At 38.3% G+C, this 26543-nt stretch overlaps 1 protein-coding gene across 3 annotated transcripts in view; it reads right to left on the bottom strand.

Annotated features, from left to right (window-relative positions):
- DNAAF1 (dynein axonemal assembly factor 1) overlaps positions 1-26543 on the bottom strand; it is a 1332504-nt gene that overhangs the window by 549815 nt on the left and 756146 nt on the right. The window lies entirely within an intron of this gene.

Here is a 26543-nt window from a genome sequence, read left to right as displayed (position 1 = left end):
TTTTTTTATTTTACATTTGTTGACTGGTATTGTCCGAATGAGCTGAAGAGACCTTTTTCAGTGGAAGACCCGGGAGAAAAGTTCCAACATATTATACAATTTTCATTATAAATTAGCATTAAACAGCAATGTTACAGGATTATTACAAGGCATTAAGTAGCAATACAATGTTATACAGTGTCAATAATCAGGAGTATAGCAAAACTATTTCAAGATGTATAAAAATGAATATGTCATTAAGATGAATACAGTTTTTGGGGTAAGTGGTTACAAAAACCCAGTTTTATCATAATGTAGTTGCATGTAGGTAAGACAATTACAATAGAATGTTTCTCTGAGGTGATTTGTTTAATGGATTTTAGAAGACAGTAGAAAGAGTAGTCAAGGAAAATTACAGAGAGCTAGCGAGAAGAGTGAGTTAAGGGCAGAAAGTAGATTAAGGTATGAGAAGTAAGGGATGTTTAAGGAGGGAGAGTGCTGTGGCAGGACCAGTGACTTTTAAAGTGCTCTTTGGTGGCTGTCTTAAATTGTTTAGGATGTGTAAGGGTCCTGATTTCTAGTGGCAGCCTATTCCAGGCAATAGTGGGATGATAGCTGTACATGTTGCGTCCAAATTTAGACTTGGGTTTGTAGATTTATGGTTAGAGGTCTGGAGGGAGAATAATGGGAGATGACAGGGATAGTGCTGGGCAGTAGGAAGGCTGGTATAGGATAGAATGGATGATCTGGAGCAGAGAGAGAGAAGAAGCTGGTGGGGTAATTCAAGCCAGTTTAGGTGCTTTAGAGAGAGAGAGAGAGACAGTGATGGGATTTGTAGGTTTGTTGGGAAGCAAATCTAGCTACCTTGTTGTAGGTTGATTTGAGTTTGGTCAGGAGAGCTGAGTTAAGATTTGTGAGAATTTGTGAATTGTACATTAGACTGGGTAGAAAGTAGGTATGAGAGAGTAATCTTGGCTTCAGGGGTAAGGAATTTCTTGTTATGGTAAAGAAGCCCTGGTTTTGAATGAGTCTTTTTGATCCAGTTATTAACATGCAAGTTAAATTTAAGCTGATTGTCGATGGTTATGCCTAAGAGCTTAGTGCTGGATTCTACCTGAATGGGAGTGTTATTAAGGGACTGTATGGAGAAAGAGGGTTTAATATTGTTGAACTTTTTAGGTAGGAAGAGTAACAGCTTTGTTTTTTTAGGGTTAAGGATGAGCTTTTCGTGTAAACTGGCTATACAACAGAGCACAGGTGTAATTCCAGAAGTTGGAGCAGTATCAGCAAAGGTAGATGCAGTCTTGAGGGAAGATGCTTTGCTTTTAAAACTTTTAGTGTAAACTGGCTATACAATAGAGCACAGGTGGTATTCCAGGAGTTGGAGCAGTATCAGTAAAGGTAGACGCAGTCTTGAGGGAAGACACTTTGCCTTTAAAACCAAAGTCCCACAAATAAGTTGCAACAGCATACAAAGCTCTTCCAGGTGAAGTAAATGCAGTTTAAATGCTGAGTACAAGTGAAAAGCTGTTTACATCAGTAATATTTGGGACCTGCACACCACTGACATGAAGCCACAGACTAGTAGGAAGAGAGAGAGGAAAAAAAAAATAAAAAAAAAAATATATATATATATATATATATATATATATATATGAATAATAAAAAACCCTGGTTCAGGAAAATTAATAAATATAAGTTATGCACATGCCATAATGACAGCACTGGATGAGTAGGTTCATCCTCGGTATCTGCAGGAACAATGTCTTCAGTTGTTAGGTAGCTCAGCATCTAAAATTTTCTCAGCTTACTAAACGTTCTTCAACCATGATGTTCTAACAGCACTTGCCTCTCCAAATCTCTGGAATGCTGGGCAAAGCTGACAAAGCATAAAATTAGATCTCTGGACCATGGCAAAGAAAGGAAGGGGAAGGTGGGTATGCAAGTTGGACATGGTGAACCCACTCATTCAGCTCTATCTTTATGCGAAGTAAATGATCTTCATAATCTGGTTTGTGGAAGTCCATCCTCAGTAAATGCAGGACAGAGTCCAAGGCGTATCTTCCTGTGTGCTCTCCATCATGAAAACATATCACAGATTACTGTTGTCACAAAGGAGTACCTAGATCTAGAGATCACATTCAGATATTAATGCCATGCAAAGGTATTCAATGAAGTCAGCGCAGCTTCTGTACAATAATCACCTACAGCTGCATTACAGAAAAAGGTTTGGGAGTGAGATAGTGCTATGCTGAGAAGGCAGTAGGATTAGAGGTTAAATATATATTATTTTCATGATAGAATTTGATATAATCTGTCAGCCATTTATATGGGTTAATCTTAGGCACTTAACAGACATTGAAACTAAAAGAAATAAAACATTAAAATGCAGATTTAAAATAACAGCACAGTCCAAAAAATAAGAATGACTTGGGGCACTTTTAAACTTGATTTTATTATGTATTGTGATTTTGACTTGCTGAAATTTTAAAATTTAACTTTGATTATGATGTTCCTGTTTTGAAGAGATTCCTCTCATTTGTATGAGTTGAAAGTTCTCAATTTAATGCAATATTCTGAATGTTCTCTTCCCATGAGTTGTACTTTTTATTTATTTTATTGTTTTTATTCTTTTCATTAGTGGAATTATAGAATCCAAGTGGTTAGACATAGGGAGTTGAGATCTAGCTAGGTCTTACACTCAGGTGGGACAGTAGAGTCCCGAACAGCCAAAGGTGAAAAAGCTTTTCAAATAGAAGAGGCTATGAAAGTTACTCTGGACATGTACTACTTGCCTTAAAAAAAAAAAAAAAAAAAAAAAACTCAGAATCAAAGGAAGAGGAGGATAGCAAAGAGGAGTTCTGCAAAGGACAGGATGTTTCTGTGTGACAACATCTTTGGGACATTCCATGGAGTGATGATTAAGGAAAATAATTTGCTGCACTTGGTGCTGGTCAGGGAAGGATAAGAACACACAGCAAGACACACCCCATGGCAGAGCATCCTCCATGATACTGATGGACGTGAGGGTCATTCATCTGGTATGAGAAAGAAATAACTGGACCTGTCTCCTGGGGATTTGGCTTCCCCAGGAACATGAAAGTAGATGGTCAATATAGCCTAATGAATGCTTTCAATGCCTCTCAGCAAATGGAACAGGAATGGGTACCTTTCTGCCTGTTTAAATACCAAACTTATGTCACATTATCAGTGTGGATGACTGTTGCACACTGGAGTAGGGAGCCCTGTAGAGCTTGGATTGTGAGCCTTGATCCTAACTACACTGATATGTAAATTGGTCTCTGAATGTGATTATACACCTTCAAAAGTGTGTCCTCAAGTATACCGCCACCCTAAAGCCAAATTATTCATGGTGGCAGTCACAATAGAGGCAGGGACCAGAAAATAGGTTCTTACAGTCAGTTTGGAGTATACAGCCAGCACATGAGGTCAGCTCTGAAAGCTTTTGACACTTTTATGTGTAGCCTCAATGCACCCAAAACTGCAATCCTTAAATCCACTGAAGCGCTCTCACAAAAAAACTTAGAAAAGGTGTCATGAGAATGCTCAGTACCACCAATCCCAAATCCATCTGGTAGAAAAGGCCTGTGAACACTTTTAATGAATAATCTGGTAAACTGCCTTCTAGAAAAGAAGGAAGGATCCTGTTTGTGGATTAGTGCACCTTGCAAGCAACTGTATGCAGACTGCAGCCTGTGAATGTGAGAACAGCTGGGATGACTCCATCTACAATTATGCAGTATGCACTTTTATTCTGAAAAAGTGAAAAAGTATGATCAGGGACAACCAAAGGTCAGCCTACTCAAAGAGGGAGCAGGAAGGAGTCAGTCAGCCAGACAGAGAAATATCATCACTCTTTGTAACCTCTGGTTCACTGCAGCAGATGTGCATTTGGTAAACAACCTAGGAGATGACATAAGACCAAATTCAACAGTCATGAATTGGTAATGACTGACTCCTACCCGGAAATGTAGGTGACTCCTAGAATTGTTGGCTACATTATGTAGAAGTAGAATATCTTGCAGGACCAAAGAGTGCAGTGGAAGGATGGACAGCACTTTTGAATGTCCTTCTTTTGGGATGAAATATATTTGTCTGTGTAGGTGTAAGTGTAGGAAAGGGCTGAGGTCCTTTATTTTTCCCTAGTACCAAGAAGCACTTGTAGTTTTAACCTAGCCCTTTCTGGTCTAATGGGACTTGTTAGATGGTTCTTTTTCTTGCAGAAAGTTTGAGACCTATCTTCTTATTTATTTCTTCTGATGGGGTGGGATTTCAAGCAGAGCCAGAAAATAGGGTTGGGGTAGAGTGTTGAATGGGAGTGTACATCTTCTGAAAATTACTTATTCTGTTGTCCTGAAAGCTGGAGAGCTGGACAAGCAGATTGAGCCATATGACTCATAACTGCCTCCAATGTCGGACAGCAGAACAAAGCTTCAGGGGATGAACTGCTGTTCACCCGAGGGTGACCACTGCTACCCTGTTGTTTCCAATTACTCAGACCAATAGGCAGTTGACCTTTCTAAAAGTTTCCACAAAATCAGTGGTTACTCAAACAATTTTGTTTTTGGTGCTGCTGGCCTTCCTGAACCAAAGGTAATATAAACTCCACTGCATGGATGAAAATGGGTGGTGCACAGCATGAATCTGGACACCCACAGCATTTAAAGTTTTTCTACTTTCTCCATTTTCCCCAAGTATATTTGTAAGTTTGGTCCATAAAATGTTGACACAACAGAGGATGAGTTTAAAAAGTTCACCTTTTTGACATGCCACCAACTGCAGCTCAGGATGAAATTTCAGCCAAGTTATAAGTGGATCTCATCATCAGGTTCAAGACTGAAGATACAGCTGCAACTGTAACATTTGCAAGATCTGGCTGACAACAGGTGTAGCAGTTGTGGCATCACATCAGACACTTCCTACTGGAATTTTTGAACATTTGGGAGCTTCCTGTAGGAAATTTGCATGAAAGTCCAGTTGCACACCAATGAAACAGTGTTAACTCTTACACAGGTAATGTCATGGCATGACGGGCCACTGGGTCCCCATATATGGAAGAGCAGCAGATGAAGCATGATGCAACTGAAGAGGATAGGTCACAAGATGATGTTCTGGAATGTTCTGTACAAGACACGCAGGAAACAGAGAAGAAAGATGCTCAGTCTAGAATAAAATAAGACAGAAGAAAGAAATGGATTACAGATAGTAAATTAAGACCGAAAAAGTCAAAAGTAAATAAATAGAAGAACACAGTAATCATGACTGTTAAGAGAAATTCTTATGATATAACAAAACATAAATAGGATGTATTGTTGTGCAGTTAAACTAATAGTGGATAGAATGCTAACACAATAACTTAGAGTAAGAAGGGAAAGGAAGGGCAGAAGTAAAATGCCACCATGGAAGCATTAAATAGTCAAAACTATAAAGTAATTAAGACAAGAAGCATCACTGTTAGAAAAGCACAGAAAATGAAGCAGATCATAAAATGTCCTTAGAAAAATAGATGTGGTAATAAAAGCAATTCACAGTATCAGCACAGATCAGGATTTATCATGCATTATTTCCAATAGCAAACTAAAAATATCAGCAAATACAGAAAAACATAGAAGGTATGCAGATAAATACAAAGGACATGTACAAAAATAAGCACTTCACTGATGACCAATAAGATTTTATAGTGAGTCGGGAAACAACGTAAAATGACTAGAAACATCAGCAAAAACAGAAGAAACAGACAATGTTCTAGAGAAGTATTTATGAAGACCCTAATGAACATAACAAATATGCCAAATACAATAATTTGTAGAGAATATGCAATGGGAGAAATTAGGAAAAGCTGGAAAACCACGGACAAAGACAGATCATCTAACCTCTGGCTAAAGGTTTAAACATCTTTATACAAAGATTCAGCCTTGAGTAAGACTTGTATGAGCATCCAAAATGGACACCAACCAGGTTAACAATAGGAAAAATTATATTTCTCCTTAAGAGTGAACCTGCAAGCCATCTTAATAACTACAGACCTATAACATGCCCTTCAATAATATACACTTTACTTACTGGAAATGATGCAGTTTACAGTCATTTAGAAGAAAAAAATCAAGTATGACAACAGAACAAAATGGTAAAGTCAAACTGAACAAACCAGTACAAACTGCATATCTAGATCTCACTAAGTCATTTGACACTATCCTACACTCGGGTATTGTAGATAAACTATCCCAATTAAATGTTAATCTCTGTGTAACTCACTGGATAGCAAATTGGCTTATAAACAGAACCCAGGAAATCAGGGTGGGCTGCTCTACCTCCTCCAAAAGACGTGTCATTACCAATGTAACCAGGATTTAGCTGTTAGGCCTTTCCTCTTTGGCATACACTTCTTGGAGGTCAAAGCTACTGTTAAGGGTTTTTGGTTGACAAAGTTTTCAGATGACTGTAAACTTGGAAATATCAAACTCCCCAGAGGACACCAAGATCCTCTAAGAGGGAATTCCCAAGAAAATAGTTTATGTCAAAATAATGGAGTAAAACAGAAAGCCAAGAAATGTATAATAGTATCCCCCAGCAAGCAAGAAGTCCCTTGTACATATCACACAGACTACACACCCCTGAAAATTGATCCAGTAATTAGGGACCTAGAAAACTATGGAAAAAACAAGCTTCCCTTTAATCACCATGTATCACTACTGTAAGAAAGTGCTTTTAAATTGCACAGCTTATTGTTAAGGATAAGGTGTCCAGGTCCAGGGATGTGATCATTCCAGTATATTTCACACTCATCAGGCCATTCATTAGAATAATGCCTTCTTCATCTCTACCTGTCCAAATATTTGACACAACTTGAATGTCCACAGTGCTTTCTTACTAAGAAAATCAAGGCCCTAAAACATAAAGACTAAGCAGACCATCTCAAAGCCTTATCCTTCTTCAAGGTTTTGTGGAGGCTACTGAGGAACAATCTCTGCCTTGAGTACTGAGTCTCAACAGACCCTATCTTGTCAGACCTGCTCTACATTCACAAGTCCAAAGGATGCATAAACACTCACTCAAGAGACCAAAATCTCTTTTGAAACATAAATAGAACATGTGGGAGGGATAAACCGGATCACAAAGAATAGTACTCCTTTGGAATCGTCTTCCTCTTCACATAAAGCAAAGTAATTCTCTTACACTATTCAAACAATCTGGTTGAATGGTTGGGTAACCACAAATTCACACCTGGTTTAGCACTCTTGTCCCTCATGGATCTGGGCAACATGTAGATGTTCTGCTCATGTCTGGGTTATTCTTACTTAAAATATAAGGGCTAAAAACTTCATGGGAATGCATGGCTTGGCTTGGCTTCTAAAGATCTTCATGAATCACTAGCCTAGTATGTACCTATATTCCTAACTATGAACCTATGGATGGCCGGAGTATGTTAGCAGTACAACAATGATCTATTCAAATATTTATTATTATGGTAAATTTACTTACACGACTGCTCTATGCTCATATTTAGATCACTATTCCAGTAGCATAAACTTGCATAGGATAATTGCCAGAGTTTAGGTAGAAAGGGTGAAGAATACAGAATGAAAATCTAGAAAAGCCTAGAGAACAGATCAATCAAATCCTGTTCTTGATCTGGAAAATGATTCAGTTTTGTAGTGTTTAGTGAATGTGTGCACTGACAACTTAGTTGCTACATCCAGAATTATTCTAGAGTCCACTCCTTTAAAAATACCTACAAGTACTAGCTCTATTGGGAGTGTGGGGGCTACTTTCAAAGGTCAAAATTACAATACTTTGAAATTCAATCTACCGAGACCAGAATATCAAAGTTTACTTCAAACTTTCTTAATGGAGATTGCCATACAGCGCAGAATGGGAAATTTACCATTTTCTTCACTGTAGTATGATCTCAGAGTTGGAATAATTATTTAGCAGGGGGTGTGGGGGGTGCAGGGGGGCATGCCCCCTGCAAAAATGTTTTTTTTTTTTATTTTTTATTTTATTAAAGTTTCCATAAATGTAGATGTTAGAGTGTATTCACTGTTGCAGTCCTGGTTTCCCTCCCCTCTTCCCCCTTATATCCTCTTGCCTTAGGGAGTCATAAGCTTCTCACGGTGGCTTTTAGCCACCAGGACCACTTTACCATATTTCCTTGTGCTTCTGATGGGTTAGGGCAAGAAAAACTGATGTAATGGCGTCGGCTGCCTTGCTTTATAGCACTGATGACCTGACGTCAGCCAACAAGCAACAGCAGCCAACACAGAAAAATATTGACTCTGGTATTTGGGCTGGCCGAGAGCTACCACAGCAGGGATAACCCCACAGGCGATGACTGCAGCAGTGAAACACAAAGAACATCAAGAAAAAGAAGTATACATTACATATCAACTGTAAAAAAAAAGGAGAAAGTCTGGACAGGTATAAGGTTTGGGACTCTGTCATAACACCTCTGGGTGGCAAAGCAAAAGAGGTAAGAGCATTCATTTTAATTAATAGAGAGACTTTTTGTGACTTGATATTTGAGAATGGGCAGGCCATGGAAAAATTTTGGAGTGCATATGAACAGAAGACAAATCTTTATCTGTGGTCAGAATATGTCTTGCAAGCTTTTTACAGACAAACCAAAAAAAAAAGAATAATGATCCAGTTTAGAAATTAAGTTGAAGCAAAAGAACCGAAAGAACATTTGTTAACTATATGTAAAGAAGTAACGGACACTACAAAAATATATGATGAAAGAGGATTATGGACTGTGGGGATGGGAATGTGCAGTAATACTGAAAATGATAATTTTATGCATGTACCTAGCATTATTGATGTTCATGGTAATAGAGATTTTGTGAAATACAGGGATCAACCAAAAATGTGTTATTTTTGTGCAAAAAAATTATCATTTAATCAATGAATGTGAAAAAATATGTTATTTATGTCCTAATTTCATTCCTTTTATAGGTCCGGGTTTAGGACAGAAATTATTTTTTAATATCTGATAGCTTAAAAGTTATAAAAAAGGAATTAAGTATGCTGGATTTTCAGATAATGTGGCAATATTGGTTAAAGTACAGGAAAATGAAGAATATATAAGAATAGGAAAAGGAATAAAGAGAATTAATGAAAATGAATTAGATTTAGAAAAGGAAAAAGAACTTGTGGAATTATGGAAAAATCATACAACTATAAGGGAGTTTTATGAGAACTGGACTGTTTGGTGGCTTAATTTTAAAGAGAAATATAAAAAAGTATTTTTAGAATGTATAAAGAAGAAAAGGAAAGAGAGTGATATAAGATATTAAGTCAAGAAACAGTTAGAGACTTGTTAGAAATGAAACATTCCTTTTATGAAAATGAAAGAGAAATATATAAAATTAATCAAATTAAAATTAACTTGTTATATAAGAAAAAAAAATTGTTTACAAGGAAAAAAAGAAGAGGTAGCACCATAGTTGAGCAAAGTAATAAAAGAAGGAAAAATAATAAGAGAATTAAAACATAAGGAAGGTAAGAAAAATAATACAGCAAGAAGGAATATATGAAATAAATAATATGTATTGGAATTATTTGTTAAGAGAGGAGAAGAAAACACAGAACACATTTATAAAGGTGAAAAATTAAATAAGGAAGATAATGAGTATTTAGAACAAAAAAAATAACAGTGAAAGGAATGAATGACATTCTAAAAGATATTAACATGAATTCTGCAACAAGGTTGGATGGAACTGAATATGTATGTATAAAGAAATGAAAAGGTGGCAAAAAATAATTTTTATAGAAGTTATGAATGAATGGTTAGAAATTCGAATTAAAGAGAAAGAGATATGTACAGGAGTTATAAAATTTATATTTAAAAAAGGAAATAAACAGGATATAAAAAATTGGAGACCTATAACATTGAATAAACCAGATTATAAAATTTGTATGAGAATAATAACAAAAAGGTTAAAGAAAAAATGGATAGAATATATGACCAAAATGTATTTGGAAGAAAAGGAAAAGGAAGTCAAGAGTTATTATGGATAATAAGGGAAATAATTGATGATATAAATAAAAAAAATGTAGAAGCTAAGGTTATGATATGGCATAGTAGTAAAGCTTATGATTCTCGGCTGGTGGAGTAGACGGTTTTAAAACTTTACCTCTGCAACATTTTTTTTTTTTTTTTTTTTTTTGCTACAAGAAAGAAATTTTTATGCAGATGCAACATGGCAAGGCAGAATGGAAGACGAAACTGAGAGGGGATGAAGATTTCCAGTTTCTCAACAACCACAGAGAATATCCAGTTGTAAGAATAAAAAATAAAAACAATGACAGTGTGAACAGATATGACATTATGGACATTATTATTTTACCATTAGGGTTTGATATTAAAGACATCAGGGCAATAATTCATTTGGGAGCTGATAATGTTTCTGAAGTAGCACTTGAAAGCTTTAATTTCCTTGACAAAATACGACTGAAACTGAAAAAAGAAATACAGCAGCATGGAAATACTATTCATTTCAGAGCTTGTGACTACAACTAAAAAAGAAAATAAATGTGCAATTTAGGACTTCAGATATGAGTTAAAATTATTTTTCTTTCACTACATAGTAAAGTACATGCAGTTAAAATATATGATGACAGTAATGTATGGACAAGGGGTTAGAAAGTGTGGGTAACAATGGATGTTAAGGATGGGGAAATACAACATATTTCAAATACAATAATTGTGAATAGTAAGAAAGAATTTGTTAGATACTGGGACCAACCTAAAGCATGTTATTTCTGTGAGAATGAAAATAATTTAATAAAAAACTGCAACAAACAAAGGTGTGCCTAACATGGGGAGAGGAGATATATAGCAAAAACTGTAAGCCTGTTTGTAGAAACTGTAAAATATGTGGGTTGTTTTGGTTTGACTATCCCATTTAGAAAAGGTAAGCCTAGATGAAGAGGAAAGCTCAGAAGAAAGACAAACAGTAGAAAATGTGCTACATAAGATGTTGAAAGAGAAGGTGGTATGGAGAAAGGTGATACTGAAGAAAGGTCAGAAAATGAAGAGGCAGGTAGAGAAGAAATAACAGTCCAAAGTGAGGCTATTAGTCTACAGGAAAAGAAGAGATTTTCAATTTTAGAAAGGGAACAGGAAGAAGAGGAAGAAATTGAGATAGGAAAAGAACAAGACAGTGAAAAATCAACTCGTGAGAATCTTAGGAGAAGGAAAAGAAAAATAACGCATGGAAGGAAAACAAAAAAGGGAAATGTATAATACACAACTTTTAGCATTAAATGTGAATAGCATTAGAAGCAATATAACAGGCTCAATGGTGGAATCATATAAATAATGGATATTTTTTGCTTGTTAGGTAAAAAGAGGACAAAAGGAAAGAATAAAGAATGATCAGTAGGAAATGAAACATGTTCTGGAATAGGAATTCTTCTAAAAATTCAAGAAATAAGAATTCTAGATATAGCAATAGTAGCACCAGGAAAGGTAGTGATATCAGATATGAAAATGACATGAAATATATACAATTAATAGTGATTTATTCATATTCTAATATGACGAGAAAACAGCTGTTTGAAGAAATTAAAAACATGAGTTAGTAAGTCAATAGTGATGGTAACAGATTTTAACCATTACCTAATGAAAGAAACACATGACATTAAAATGTTAAGGGAATTAATAATATGTGGAGATTTATAAGTATGAAAGAATAGAGAATGGACATAAAAAAGGCCATTTTAAAAACTGAAACTGATTACATAGTTTACACTAAAGACATGAAAGAAATAACAAGGGGAGTACATATGATAGAATTTTCAGATCATAGAGCAATATGGGCTAGAATAGGGGAAGGCAGAGAAATAATAAATGAAGAAAAGGGAAAAAGATATTAGGTGCAGAGTTTAAAAAGGAGGAGGAAGTAATTATAACAGATAAAGAACTACTATGGAAGATAATGCGACAATGAGACCATATTATAAAAATTGAATGCCGTGGTGGATAATGTGTAAGCAGAAGTATAAAAATATATCTAAAAGTGGAAAGAATATTAATAAAAAATAAGATGAAGCTTAATGAAATTTTACAGAATTATGAGAAAGAGAAAAAATAATGAAGATACAAAATAAGGGAAACAGATGCATGAAAGAGTAGAGGAAAACTATAAATTATATTATATAGACAATGATTTTTAATAGGGGAGAAATAGGCATTTTCTCCTTATTTAGGAAAAGAAGTAAAATTACAGAAGGAAGGATGCTATTTTAGATGGCAAAGAAAACAAAAAATACAAACAACAAGATATAGAAGTGGCAGAGAAATTTCTTGAGAAAGTGTTTGAAAAAGATGAATTGATGGGCAAAAAACAAAGGAAAGTATAAAAAAAAATAAATCTAAAAAACTAATGATATTTCAGAAATCTATTGAAAAACTAATGACATTTTTAGAAAATTATATACTAGAAGAAATATAGAAAGTAATAAAAGAACATAAGAATGAATCAGAACCAGGACTGGATGGTATAAGCAATGCAAATTATAAGGAAGTGAATAAAGATGAAAGACAAGTTAAAATATTAAATGACTGGAAGAAGGAGGGTATAATACAATTAGACATATGTGGCAGAGTGATGATCTTTATATGGGAAAAAGATTAATGAAAATATACAAATATCTGGAGTCAATAACACTGAGGAATACTGACTCTAAAACATTTATGAAAATACTACAAAAATGGATGGAGAAATAGGATGAGGTAGCATGAGATGGGATTTATGGTAGAAAAGGAAGACAAGTGAAAGAAATATTAACTATAATGAAAAAAGTAGTTGACATGATACTGAAAAAATAAAGAAGTAAGACTGATAGCCTGTGAAGTAGCTAAATCCTTTGATAAATTGAATCATGAAGTAATGTGGCTGATTTTATAAGCATACAGTAAAGGAAAAAATATTAATATAATAAAGAAGTGTTATGAAAATTCATAGGTACAAATTTTGATAAATGGATGGTTGGTAAAAAATAAGTATTAAAACAGGAATAAAACAGGGATGTGCACTGAATATGTACTTATTTGTATTAATATTGAATGCAGTAGTATAGATATGTATGTATGTATGAAATGATAGATGGGTGATGGAAAGAAACTTTATATCACCGATATTTATAACAAGGTCTACAAATAAGCACAGGGGATGGATAAGTGAGGTTATAATAAGGACTGAAAAGCTATTAAAAAGCTAGTCTGCAGTTAAACAAAATGAAGGATTTGGTGAGATAAAAAATGAAATATATTTCACAAGAAAGGAAATAAAGATTTTGGGAGTGACATTTGATGAATATAAAAGTGTAATAAGTCAATGGAATGGGTTATCAAAACGATAAAATATTAGCTTGGTGGAAATGTTTTTTATTTATCATTTAAAAAAAGACAATGTGGAATACTTATGTATTAGGAAAAACAGCATATTTAGGGAGAATATAAATGTTTCTCTCTCAAATGGAAAAAGAGTTATTAGAGACTTTTGTAGATTCATCTGTGGCTCACAGATGTACCTAGTGAAAAGCAGTATAATGTATAGAGAAATAGGTGGCTTGAATTTAAAAAATGAGTGGTGCATTTAGCATCTATGCATTTATTATGGGTAATGTGACAAGTAAAAGAAAATCAAAAAGAAATGATTGGCAAGAAAAATGTATGGAAAAAATAATAGCAAAAAAATGACAAGATGAAAGAAAAAGAATAGGAAAATAAAATTAAATTATGAAAAGTCAAAAGTAAGTGAGATTGATGGGAAAAGAAAATAATGGTGTAATATGATTTTAGAAAAAAACTGGTGTAACCATGGAAGGATTTAAAAGAAAATGGAAAAAAGGGCATAAAAGACAGAAGAAAAAGGTTTGAATTTTTTATGAAGCAAAGGACTTTTGGTGGAGAATATTATTAGACAGGCTACCGGTGAAAGAGAGTATGAAATATAAGGTGACTGAGGAAAGAAAATTGTTTGACTGTAATGAAGAAGAAATAAACCTTTTTTGTTGATCATTTTGCAAACAGAATAAAGAATTTTGGGAAAAGTGTAAAAATGAATTTTGATGTGAAGGAATTAAATGTATAAATATGAATAGGATATTAAATGGGAATTATGATAAAGTAAAGAAATATAATATTGATAAATGGGATAAAATACTGTTTGTGATGATATGGGTGATATAGAAAAAAGATATGAGAATTTGTTATAACAAGAAAAAGGAAGAGGGTGACGTTTTAGATGTATTAGCCAAAATAATATGGTTGTGGAAGAAAGGGTGGAGGGAATAGAGGGTAAATAGAATAAAGAATGAAAGAAATAGAAGCTCTTCTGTGTTAATAATTTGTAAATACTTTTAGGAATGAATGTAAAAAAAAATGAGCATGTAAATAATGGATTTAAAGTTTTTTATGGTATAAAATGAATGTGAATGTTAATAGAGCACCATACTCTTTTTTTAATAAATGCCATGGGATACTTTAGTACAGTAGCATCACATATTCAACAAGTCATCTACCTACCCTGCACCAGAACTCTACCATCCTGCCTCATCTCACTACCCACCCTCCTCCTTCAACTTTTTTAGAGTTCAGTACCACTGATGAAGTATCCTCAACTGCATATCATATGCTGGGCAGACAATACATAGTTATGTGCCACCCACCAGCATTCTTCCTAAATGTTATCCATACCTCATTTTTCATTTTCCCCTCAATCACCTTTCCTTCAAATGCATTTAACCTCTTCAGTACTTCTCAATCCCCAAGATCCCTATGAAAGCCAAAGCTATACATCTCTTTTCTTCTTCACACTCTGCCCATCCTTTTGCTACCCTTTTAAATCAATCTTCCAAAACAAAAGGGAAAAAAACACACCAGGAACCTCCTTTCTCTTCTTCTTTATGACTAAGCCTTTCCTCAACAGCCCCTCAGCTTCTTAACTAAAAAACATTACCATTGTCACACTAAATACCTTTGTGCTAGTGTGTCTGTATTCCTATTGACCTTCCTTACCCAGTTTTCATGGACTGGTCTTGCCAAGTCTCCACAAAGCATGCATCTCAGGATTCTATATTCTGCATTCCTCAATCTGTACAACACCCATTACCACAGCATGCTGTATAGTCAGGCATGCCTCAACATCCCCTCCCACTTTGCACACTCACTATGTTCTTGACAATCTGCTCCTTCTCCCCTTTCCATGTACATTTTTTCACAAACTTTCTGAATTTCAGCTATTAGTTTGCCCTATGAGCAAGTAGTTACATGCTTCAGTTGATGCAAAACAATGGAAGTATCAGACTCTCACCACCTTTTTAATCTTCTCTGACCATATATATAGCATACAATATTTTGTTCTTAAGTCCCCCAAATTTCTCTCCCCTAACTCTTAAAATTATGCCAAGACCTTAACCCCAAATTACTTATTTCCTTGCTCAGTACAAGTTAGGTCAATATCCCCTCCCCTACCCACATAACTACTAATTTCTAAAGAAAACACAAATATGACTCATTGCAAAATGTACTAAAATGTCTAGCACTTCAAGCAATACATCTTCTACATTTTCCAGTTGCAGCATACAGTCGCTGCCAAGCATAGTGATACTAATAGCATCCTTCTTCTTTACCTATCTTTTTTCCTAAATCTTTCTTAACTTTTGAGTTAATTTTTCCATTACTGACAAAAATAAAACATTGGGGAGAGAAGACATTCCTGACAGATTACCAAACCTAAATCCTCACATTCTTACACCACCCATATACAATAATCTGGAGCTTGGGGGCCCTGTTACAGAACCCATACATCCTACAGGTTTACAATTAGATTTCTGAACTGCAGTTGATCAAGAGTGGCAATGCTTACTTGCAGTTTTCCAAGAGGCAGTTTTGCAAACCCAAATGCATCAACTACACTACACTGCATGGGTAGTGTAGCTCGAGTTTTTGAGTTCGGAATTTTGAGTGGAGAACACAGTTTAGTCAGGAACAGGGAATTAACCCATTTTCTCACTGTAGTGCAATCTCGGAGTTGGTATATATAATTTGAAAGGGGTGGGGGGGGCGTAAAAGTGATGTATCGTTGACTCTAGAATGTCATGGTACATTACAGTGCATAGCTTGGGTGACTGAAATTACTTCCTGCTATGTCGACTACATCAAACTACGGGAGTCGATGTATTCAGTTTCAAGTTTCCTGCTTGTTCACTTTTGCAGTTTTCAAGATATTGGTTCAATACTGAGGCCGATCAATGGATGCAGTTTCAAGGTTTCAATAGTAAACCCATCCTGCAAATATCTCTTCCCCGATTACCTGTCTGAGTATCTCAAAAATAAAAGCCCAGCTCATTATGTCAGATACTTTCTGTATACTCATTAAGACAAAGGCCAGCTATCCCTGCTTATCCTTTTCTGCCATTCCAGAAAGGCAATTAGTAGTCTTCAGTGGCCTGTGTAGGATTTCCCTTTCATAAAGACCACCTGCTTGCCTTCCATCACTTTTGATATCTGTTTCTCTAGACTAGCTGCCAAGACTCTAGTCAGTACTTTTGCATTCATGTAACTAAGGGAGGTTAACTGGAAATTTGCTGTGTCTCTTGGGTCACCCTTACCACTTGCTAGTATAATATTGGTAGCTTTCGGCACTGAGTTTGGCAATAGTCCTCTGTCCAAGATGGTGCTCAAATGGTAATGCTGTTCAAGCAACAATACTACAGGGTTTCTAAACACTGGAATGTGTCCTGTCCTCTTGCACTCTAAATAGCTTACAAAGATATTTTTTTACTTCTGTCATGATACCAGGACCATAACATCTAGCTAGAATTCTAGCCTTAGCTTACTTACAAGGACTCTATAATAGGCTTTGGCAACAACATCTATTTCAGTATCATTCTTCCCTTAAGTTATCCTGTACATAATATAATTTTTTATCATGAAGTGGAGCTGTTTGATTTGCTCATCTGCCCTTCCACTCTCACTCCATTCTCTCTGTCCTAAATTGGTGCATTAGCCTCCCAATGGGCTTTCTTGAAACTGATATGACTTACCTGGAAAACACTCACATCAGCATTATTTTCATAAGTAGCTTGATGTGATGCAGAAGATGTAGCCTTGTCTCCTGTAATGACAAGGAGTTTTTCACCTTCATCAAATTTGTTCTCAATAAAGGGAAGCTCATGAAAATAATTTTCCCCTAACTGGTATACTGGTAGTTACCCTTTTTCCTGTTCAGCTTTGTGGCTTTTTATTTTAGCCTTAGAATCCTGCTTATGTATTTGCTTAGCTCTTTGCTTAGGTGTAACAGAACGAAGCTTCAGCTCCCTTTTCAGCTTTCTCTCTCGTTTTCCTCGAGTACCTGTAAGCTGCTCTAAATCAGTGTTTATACAGACCTCCTTTATCACTCTGCCTACTAGAAGATTATGACAAGTATGCTTAAATGTGGGTCATTTTCTACTAGCCTCTACAGTGACTTCTTTTCTGGTCTTTTCTACTATAGTCTTTTGATATGACTCAGTATTAGATTCATCTACACATTCCACCTAGACCTGAACTTTAGTGTCTTATATGGTTTCTAACTTCCCAATTTTGTTTGTACCAGAGCTGTGTCTCTCAAACTATACTGGGCGCCCCTCACAACTTCCAGAGTTCCTTAAATTGTGGAAGATCTAGACCAGTTATTACATCATGGCTTAAGTTAGGTACTAAAGCAAACTGATGGAAGACTTTACCTGACAGTCTGCATTTCCACTTGCTTTGTGAGGTGTTCTCTGTCTCTTTTGTCCCTATGCATAAACAAATTCAACATTCTAGTAGTTACTAAGTTTGTGCTAACATACATATTTAGCTCTAACAAATGTGCTGATGCTTCCCGAATAAGACGGTCCTTGCAATTACTTTCCCTCCTCAATGACATTACATTTGATATGTTTAACAAAAGTACAATGTAAGAAAACTGAATAAGACTGTCTGAATTGTTTCCATGCCTTTGTCCTTTACCCCCATAGAAACTATTCCCATAGAAAAAACTGAGCTGTATTATTGCCTCCATCAATGCAGTTTTTTTTTTGATAAAGCCCAAAACTGGAATCTGAAAATCCCAGAGAATGAGAATGTTGGATCCACATTTTTTCTTTAAACCATTAAATTTTTCTCTTGTATAGAATCACAGAAGTCATGAACCCTAGAATCTTGAGATACTCTGAAGTCTCAGACTGATTGGATAAGGACAAGAAAGTTTACAGATACAAATTCACTGTGAGGAGTGCCTCTGAAGAGATATCTAGAAGGCAGTCTAAAATCACAACCCCGTGAGACAGTCGAGGATTTTTGAACATTTACCTGGAAACCCAGATTGGTTAAGAGTGAAGAAACTGCCAAAAATAAAGGAAATAACACAAAAAAACTGTACCAAAACGAAGACCAGTCAAGGTTGTAGGATGTCTCAATGTGTATGAGGAAACAAATGCAATCCACAAAACACTTTTTATTAGCAGAACAATCAAAAGCTGGTAAGCACTTTCATTCCAAAAATACAGAACTTCATTAGACAAATTACTCTTCAAACCACCCATATTTAAACTAAATTAAGATAATCACATGAGTAAAAACACATTACATAGCCACACCTCCTTAAAGTTATAGTAAAATGTATACTAAAAGGTGTATATATATATATATATATATATATATATATATATATATATATATATATATATACACATACATACATAAATATATAGTATAAAAATGGTACAAGATTGTAACCAGCATATAATGACAATAAGAAAAATGAAAAATGTTTTTTCATTACAGATTTAGAACAATACACCTCCACATGAAAGATGCACACATATATATATATATATATATATATTAATACTTATATTTATACCTATATTTATATTTATAAGTGCACACATATCACTACAAACCATTATTCATTTCAGGGGTATACATTATTATTAATTTTTTTTTTAAATATTAAATATTAAATATAAAAGAATTATCTCATTAAAGCTTTTAATCTTAACAGGGAACTAATAGAAATATTCTCATTCAGTCCCGGCCAGTTACCAGCATCCAAAACCAACTGCCAGTACAGTTCCCTTTTCTCCAACAAAATAGACCAGGCACCCCCTCTTATTTCAGTAGGGATGTGATCAATAACAAAAAATTGGAATGAATGCCCTTCATTCTCCATCAGGTGCTTGCTCAGAGCATTTGTTTCTTTTTTTTTCTCTTTATTTCGTACAAATGCTCATAAACATGATTCCTCAATTTCCTATCTGTTTTGCCAATATAGTAACACCCACATTGTTCACATAAAGCACAATATATTACCCTTTCAGTATTACAATTATATTTCCTTTTTAGTCTAAAGGTAGTATTATTTATTTTAAATTCATGTCCTTCCTTTATATATTTACAGAAATGACACATGCCACACTTGTTCATATAATAAGAAGTTATGTACCTACCATAACGTTCCATGTTAGTTGTCTTCTCTCGCCTTCTTTCTTGCTTGATGGGTTCGGAGCCGATCCTTCGGCTCCGACTCGGCACTTGCTTTAGCTCGAGAACTCCTTTTACCAGCTCGAGGCAGCCCCATATCCCATGATGCAAGGCGGTAAGTACCCAGATCTCGTTTGTTGACAAAGGGCAATAACACCAAGCAAAAAATACTTCCCAAAGGAAGAAGAAACTTACAGATGGAAAAAGGACCAAGTCTGAATGGTCCTTAGTATAATAGTTTCTTATACAAGGTCTGTCCAGGCCAGGGGGAAGGAGGGAGGGTCGAAGAAAGAAGGCGAGAAGACAACTAACATGGAACGCGTTATGGTAGGTACATAACTTCTTAATGTTAAGTTGTCAATCTCGCCTTCATTCTTGCTTGATGGGACCAAGGCCCCTAGCACCTCTATCCTGGGTGGCTCAATGGAACAAACTCTTGAGGACTGTAGAGCCAAAACTGGCTCTGTCCCTGGAGGCCAAGTCCAATTTGTAATGGGAAACAAAAGTGTGAGGAGTGGCCCAAGTGGCCCGCACAAATAGTGTCCAAAGGAAGTCTAGCTTGAAAGGCTGTAGAAGTAGCTAAACTCCTAGTTGAATGTGCTTTAGGTTTTGAGCACAGCTGTTTTCCCCTGAGTGTATAAATTTCAGTGATGACCGAAGAAAGCCATCTGGACAAAGTCACTTTAGAAACAGGAAGGCCTTTTTTATTATCCGCATAGGAAACAAAAAGTTGATCAGATTTTCTAATTTTTTTTGTTCTATCCAAATAATATCTAAGTTGACGGTGGACGTCAAGATAATGTAGCTTTTGTTCAGCTCTATCTGAATAGTTAGGAAAAATACAGGGAGATCAATGGATTGATTCAGATTGTTCTTTGAAGCGACTTTAGGTAAAAAGGATGGATTAGTTCTCAAAGATACTCTGTCTTTGTGAAAAATCAAATAGGGCCGTCGAACCGAAAGAGCATGAAGTTCAGACACCCTCCTGGCAGATGTAATAGCCACTAGGAATAAAGTTTTCCAAGAAAGATATTTCAGGGAACAAGAAACAGCTGGCTCGAAGGGGAAGAATCAAGGATGTCAGCACTAAATTTAGATCCCACTGAGGAGGAGGATTCCTGATTGGAGGCTTTAGTAGGAAAATTCCTTTCAAGAAGGCCCTGCAGAGCCTATGGGACATAATATTATGATCTGCTATCCCGACATGAAAATTAGAAATAGCAGCCAATTGAACTCTGACTGTGGAAGAAGAGGAGCCTGCATGAAAAATCTCTGCTAAGAAGTCTAGAACTGCCTGAACAGGGGCAGTAAAAGGATCAATATTTTGGGCCTTAGCCCAATAAGAGAAACGTTTCCATTTGCTTGTGTAAATCCTCCTGGTAGAGGATTTTAGTGAAGCTACTATGATGTCTCTAACTGGGTTAGAGATCAAAGGAAGCCTGGCTAAGGAAGGAAGTGGAGCAACCATGCTGTGAGGTTGAGAGAAGGGATTGACCGGTGCAGCTGACCGGATTGGTGAATCAGTAGATCTGGCACTGGGTCCAGATGCCACGGCTGCATCAAAAGATGATAATGGAGGAACGGGAACCAAACTTGTCGAGGCCAGTAAGGGGCAATGAGAATCAATTTGGCTCTCAAAACGGCAGCTTTCTGGATCACCTGAGGGATCAGAGGAAATGGAGGGTAGGCATAAAGAAGTCCCTGGGGCCAATCCTGGGTCAGAGCATCTCTGGGGGGATGGCCTGATAGAGGGAAGAGGCTGAAGAAGTCTGGACATTTGCTGTTTTGGGGAGTAGCAAAAAGATCGCAACATGGACGACCCCATTCCAGAAAAATCTCTTCCGCTATAGATTGCTTGAGAGACCACTCGTGAGGCATGAGGATAGCTCTGCTCAATCTGTCCGCTATAATGTTGGTTTTCCCAGGGATATGCGTTGCTACCAGAAACCGATGAGAGGAGATCGCCCATTGCCAAAGTCTTAGCTTCGACACAAGGGGTAGGACTTGGTTCCGCCCTGTTTGTTGATATACCAAACTACAGACATGTTGTCTGTGTGGACTGCAATTGTCCCTACGGGAAGAAAGTCGTTGAGGGCTTGCAACGTTAAAAGCACTGCTCTCATCTCCAGGACATTTATGTGCAGATGGTACTCGAACGGTTGCCACGTCCCATGAACCATCCTGCCCTGATAATGACCCCCCCCACCCGATCAGGGAGGCATCCGTGGTGACAGTGGCTATCGGGGACGGAGGTACAAAGCACCTGCCTTGGTGAACCTGAGACGATGTGATCCACCAAGCAAGATGTTCTTTGCATGTTTGTGTCACCAGAATCTGGTGACGCATTGGGAGTTGCTGGTATGACCACTGTGTGAACAGCATCCATTGAAGGAGGCGCATGTAGAATCGAGCCAGGGGAAGAAGAGTAATGGCCGCAGCCATGAGACCTAATACCTTTAGAACCATTCTGGCCTGTACTTTCTTGCTGGCCAGAATGATCCTGACATGAGTCTGAATGTCTGAAACTCTTTGTTCTGTAAGGGTAGCTGACATCCGAACAGTGTCTAAGTTTGCGCCTATGAAGGTAATAGACTGGCAGGGCGATAAGGATGATTTTTCGAAGTTGATTGAGATGCCTAAATGAGAACAAAGGTCTATTGCGTAATCCCTGGCTTGTATAAGCTGATGCCTGGTGGTGGCTGACAGGAGCCAGTCGTCGAGATACGGAAACACCTGGAATCCTTGACGTCTCAGGTGAGCCGTGACCACTGCCATGCATTTGGTGAACACTCTGGGGGCTGTAGTGAGACCAAAGGGCAGGGCTCTGAACTGGAAGTGACTGGACCCCAGCCGAAAGCGGAGAAATCTCCTGGAGCGTCTGTGAATTTTGATGTGATAGTACGCGTCCTGAAGATCTATTGAGCACATCCAGTTGTCCTTCTGTAAGAAGGGCAGAATTGACTGAAGAGTGACCATTCGGAATCTTGTCTTCCTGACAGACTTGTTGAGTCTGCTGAGATCCAATATTGGTCTCCAGTCTCCCGTCTTTTTGGGGACCAAAAAGAACCTTGAGTAGATTCTGGGCTCTGAATGGTCTATTGTAACTGGCTGAATGGCTCTTTTTTGCAGTAGTTTTGCGATTTCTAACTCTGCAATGTCCCTTAGACCAGGTGGTACATCTGGAAGGGAACTTGAGGGGAAGGGACTTTCCTCAAAAGGAATTATGTAACCCTTGGATATGATCGACTGTACCCATCTGTCTTGAGTGAGGGAATGCCAGGCTTCTGGGTACAGTGATAATCTTCCCCCGACTGCCTCCAAGGAGGGACAGCCGGGCAACACCTCAGGGATGCTGAAAGGGCTTATCAGAGAGAGGCTCCCTGTTTCCCTGGTTCTTCGGACCCCCTCTGCCTCTAGAGCGGCGTCTGTTGTTGTTACCCCTCTGCCTCTAGGGGTAAACTGACCACGTGAATCCGGCGTGACTCCTTGGGATTTACGGAACCACATCTTCCCACCCTTCTGTCCTTTGGGATAAGGCCTAGAAGGGGTGGAAAACGGACTCCAACAGCAGAAAGAGTCTTGCCGTCCTGCTCACACCTGGTCAAGGTTTCCTTCACCTGAGGGCCAAACAAAGCTGACCCATCAAAGGGAGAATTTGTGAAGGACGCCTTAAAGGGATCCGCAAAATCACATAGCCGCATCCAGGCTTGGCGCCTAAGAGCCACACCTGTGCCTGCGGCTCTACTTGCTCCATCCGCAGCATAAGATATTAGCCGCATGGAGGAGTTAGCAATGGAATTGAGGGTTCCTAGCTGCGAAGCAATCTTTTCTTGAGCCCCTGCAGCTGTAGGATCCTGAACTACTTCTCCCAGCTCCTTCAGGATATCTCTTTGGAGTCTGGTGAAGTGACATAGGTAATTCAGCTTAACGCATAGCAAAGGTCGCTGAGGAAAACATCCGCCACTGCACCTATCCATGGTCCTAGAGTCCTTATTAGGAGGATGGACGGGCACGGAAGGATCTGCAAGTTCCTTTTGGTGGCCGCAGCCACCACCATGGCATCAGCGGGACACCCTTGGTAAGGAATTGTTTGTCACTAGGGGCAGTGATAAATTTAGAAGGCCTCCTAGGGACTGGCTCTACAGAGTCAGGAGCTGCCCACGCCTTCGTGCAATAACCTGCATAAGGGGGTCGAAGGCGGAGACACCCAGGAGGTGGAGGGCCGAGATCCAAACGCCTCTAGGTATACTGACTCATCCTCAGAGGGATTGTTGGTGGGCCAGTTTCCTCTGTTTCAGAAGTTCTAGGATGTCTGAGAAGGAGACATCCTCAGAGGGGATCTAGGGGATCCCTCTGACTCATCAAAGTCAGTATCCAAGTGACAGACTCGGGAGTCTACATGCTTCCTCTTACAAGTCCTCTTCCTAGGAGGATCTCCCGAAACATCAGGAGAATCCTCGAAGAGGGGAAATTCCCAATGGGGAAACCTGAGGCGGAGGATCTCTGGGTCCTGTAGCAAGAGAAGTGGCAGAGATGTCAACAGGTACTATAGAGGGAGGAGCTACGGAACAGACTGCTGACTGATACCAGTGGCCAGTACACTCTTCATCACCTCGAATGCTCCCCTCCCAGGCAGGTCCGAGAGAACCCGCTCCGAAGAGCTAGGAACCCAGGGACCACCGAAAGGGAAGTCTCCGAGGCAGATGTTGGAGCCGAGCTCACCAAGGCCGAGGCTCCAAGGGGAAGAGCGGGCTCGGACAAGGGTCCGATGCCACTCACCCCCTCGGAGGAGACCATGGAAGCCCGACCACCGAATCCCTCTAAAGAAGAGGAGATAAGAGTAGAGGCTGAAGGAACAGAAGGGGGTATCCGTCCTCCAGCCGTAGCAGTAACCATGCCCGAAGACTCCAACTCCAAGCTCTGGGGTAGAGTTGAAGGAGGAACTGTAACGGGGTGTGGACCAACAGTCGTCTGCTGAGACGGACTGTGTAACATTTGGGCCAGTACCTGTGACTTGAGTAATCTACTGACCACTCTCTCTAGGTCATGATCTGACAACCTGGATGACCTTGAAGATCGGCTCCGATGGCTCCGTTCCGATAGAAGAGGTGAAGCCGGAGCCGAAAGTATCGGCTCCAAGGAAGGAGACCTCGACCTCTTCCTGGAATGAGCCATCGGAGCCGATACTATAGATCCTGTTGGAGCCGACTTCTCGGAGCCGACAGAACGCCTCGATGTATCGGCCCCAGCCGGAGCCGATACAGCCACCAAAGTAACGGTGTCGGAGCCGATCGGAGCCGACACCGATGCCTGTGCCACATGGGTGTCGGAACCGATCGGAGCCGACATCGAAGTGGACAATACAGATTCGGCACCGATAGCCATCGGTGCCGAAAGCTTTGTCAAGCCAGAATCGGCTCCAGCCGGAGCCGATCTCGACTCAGTACGAGTCGGAGCCGAGGCCGCAGGCTTAGATACAGAAGCCTGGGCCTTGGCAGGTTTTGTTGATTTTGGAGGAGCCGACTTAGCCGGAGAGCCCTCCGGCTTAAGAAGGCCCCTAAGAATCAACTTGTTACGTCTCTCCTGCAGGACTCTCTGGCTGAAGGAGTGACAAATAGCACAGGAGTCCTGCAGGTGAAGAGGGCCCAGACAATACAGGCAAACAGTGTGACCGTCTGTCAGAGACATCTTCTGACAGCACGAGTCACACTTCTTAAAACCTGAGACCCTCTCCTTTGACATGGTGCCGAAAAACACAACACACAGACACACCAGTCAAAATTAAATTAAACAAAATACCAAGAGGTATTCTATAAAAAACCAACACACACACCCTAACAGGGGGGGGGTGGGATAGGGAAAATTGACTAACAAAAAATTGAAAGAGAAAGGGAATTTCTGTCAGAAAGGGTAGAAAAATAAACTTAAACTATCAAAAAATTAGTTTTAGACTAAAAAGGGGCTTGAAGAATCACAAATGTGAACAACTTACCAGGAGCTGGTAAAAGGAAGACCTCCTAAGCGAAGCGGCAAACGAGATCTGGGTACTTACCGCCTTGCATCATGGGATATGGGGCTGCCTCGAGCTGGTAAAAGGAGTTCTCAAGCTAAAGCAAGTGCCGAGTCGGAGCCGAAGGATCGGCTCCGAACCCATCAAGCAAGAATGAAGGCGAGATTGACAACTTAACATCCATCATTATTTTTCATAGAACTCTGTTTCTTTTCAAATCAACTCTTCAAATTCCTACCTCTTCTGTATATTATTGTGGGCCTTGTATCCACATGTTGTCTTAGGTTCCTATCCTGTCTAAGTATGGTCCAATTCTTCTCTAAAATGTTTTTTAATTCAGGGCTCTCTATAGTAAAAACTGTTATAAATGATGTGTTATAATTTCTGCTCACATCATCATAATTGCCAGTAGTACTACTAATGGTGGTAACCTGGTGTATTTGGGATTCACTTAAAAGTAGTATATAGAAATTCCTTTCCCTCTTGTTCATCACTTCCAGTATAATCTGAGTAACAAATTTCATGGGATAGCCTCTTTTTACAAACATATTCTTTAAAACTTCACATTCAGTTAAAAAATCATCCAACCAAATTCTCTGAACAATGTGGGTGTTACTATATTGGCAAAACTGATAGGAAATTGAGGAATCGTGTTTATGAGCATTTGTACGAAATAAAGAGAAAAAAAGAAACAAATGCTCTGAGCAAACACCTGATAGAGAATGAAGGGCATTCATTCCAATTTTTTGTTAGTGATCACATCCCTAATGAAATAAGAGGGGGTGCCCGGTCTATTTTGTTGGAGAAAAGGGAATTGTACTGGCAGTTGGTTTTGGATGCTGGCAACTGGTCGGGACTGAATGAGAATATTTCTATTAGTTCCCTGTTAAGATTAAAAGCTTTAATGAGATCATTCTTTTATATTTAATATTAAAAAAAAATTAATAATGATGTATAGCCCTGAAATGAATAATGGTTTGTAGTGATAGGTGTGCACTTACTTATATTTATACC

The sequence above is a fragment of the Protopterus annectens genome, chromosome 8.part1 (genome assembly GCF_019279795.1).
Source record: "Protopterus annectens isolate FY-2018-M chromosome 8.part1, PAN1.0, whole genome shotgun sequence".
Lineage (NCBI taxonomy): Eukaryota > Metazoa > Chordata > Ceratodontiformes > Protopteridae > Protopterus > Protopterus annectens.
Note: the sequence above shows the minus strand (reverse complement) of the source record. Positions and strands in the feature narration are given on the sequence as shown.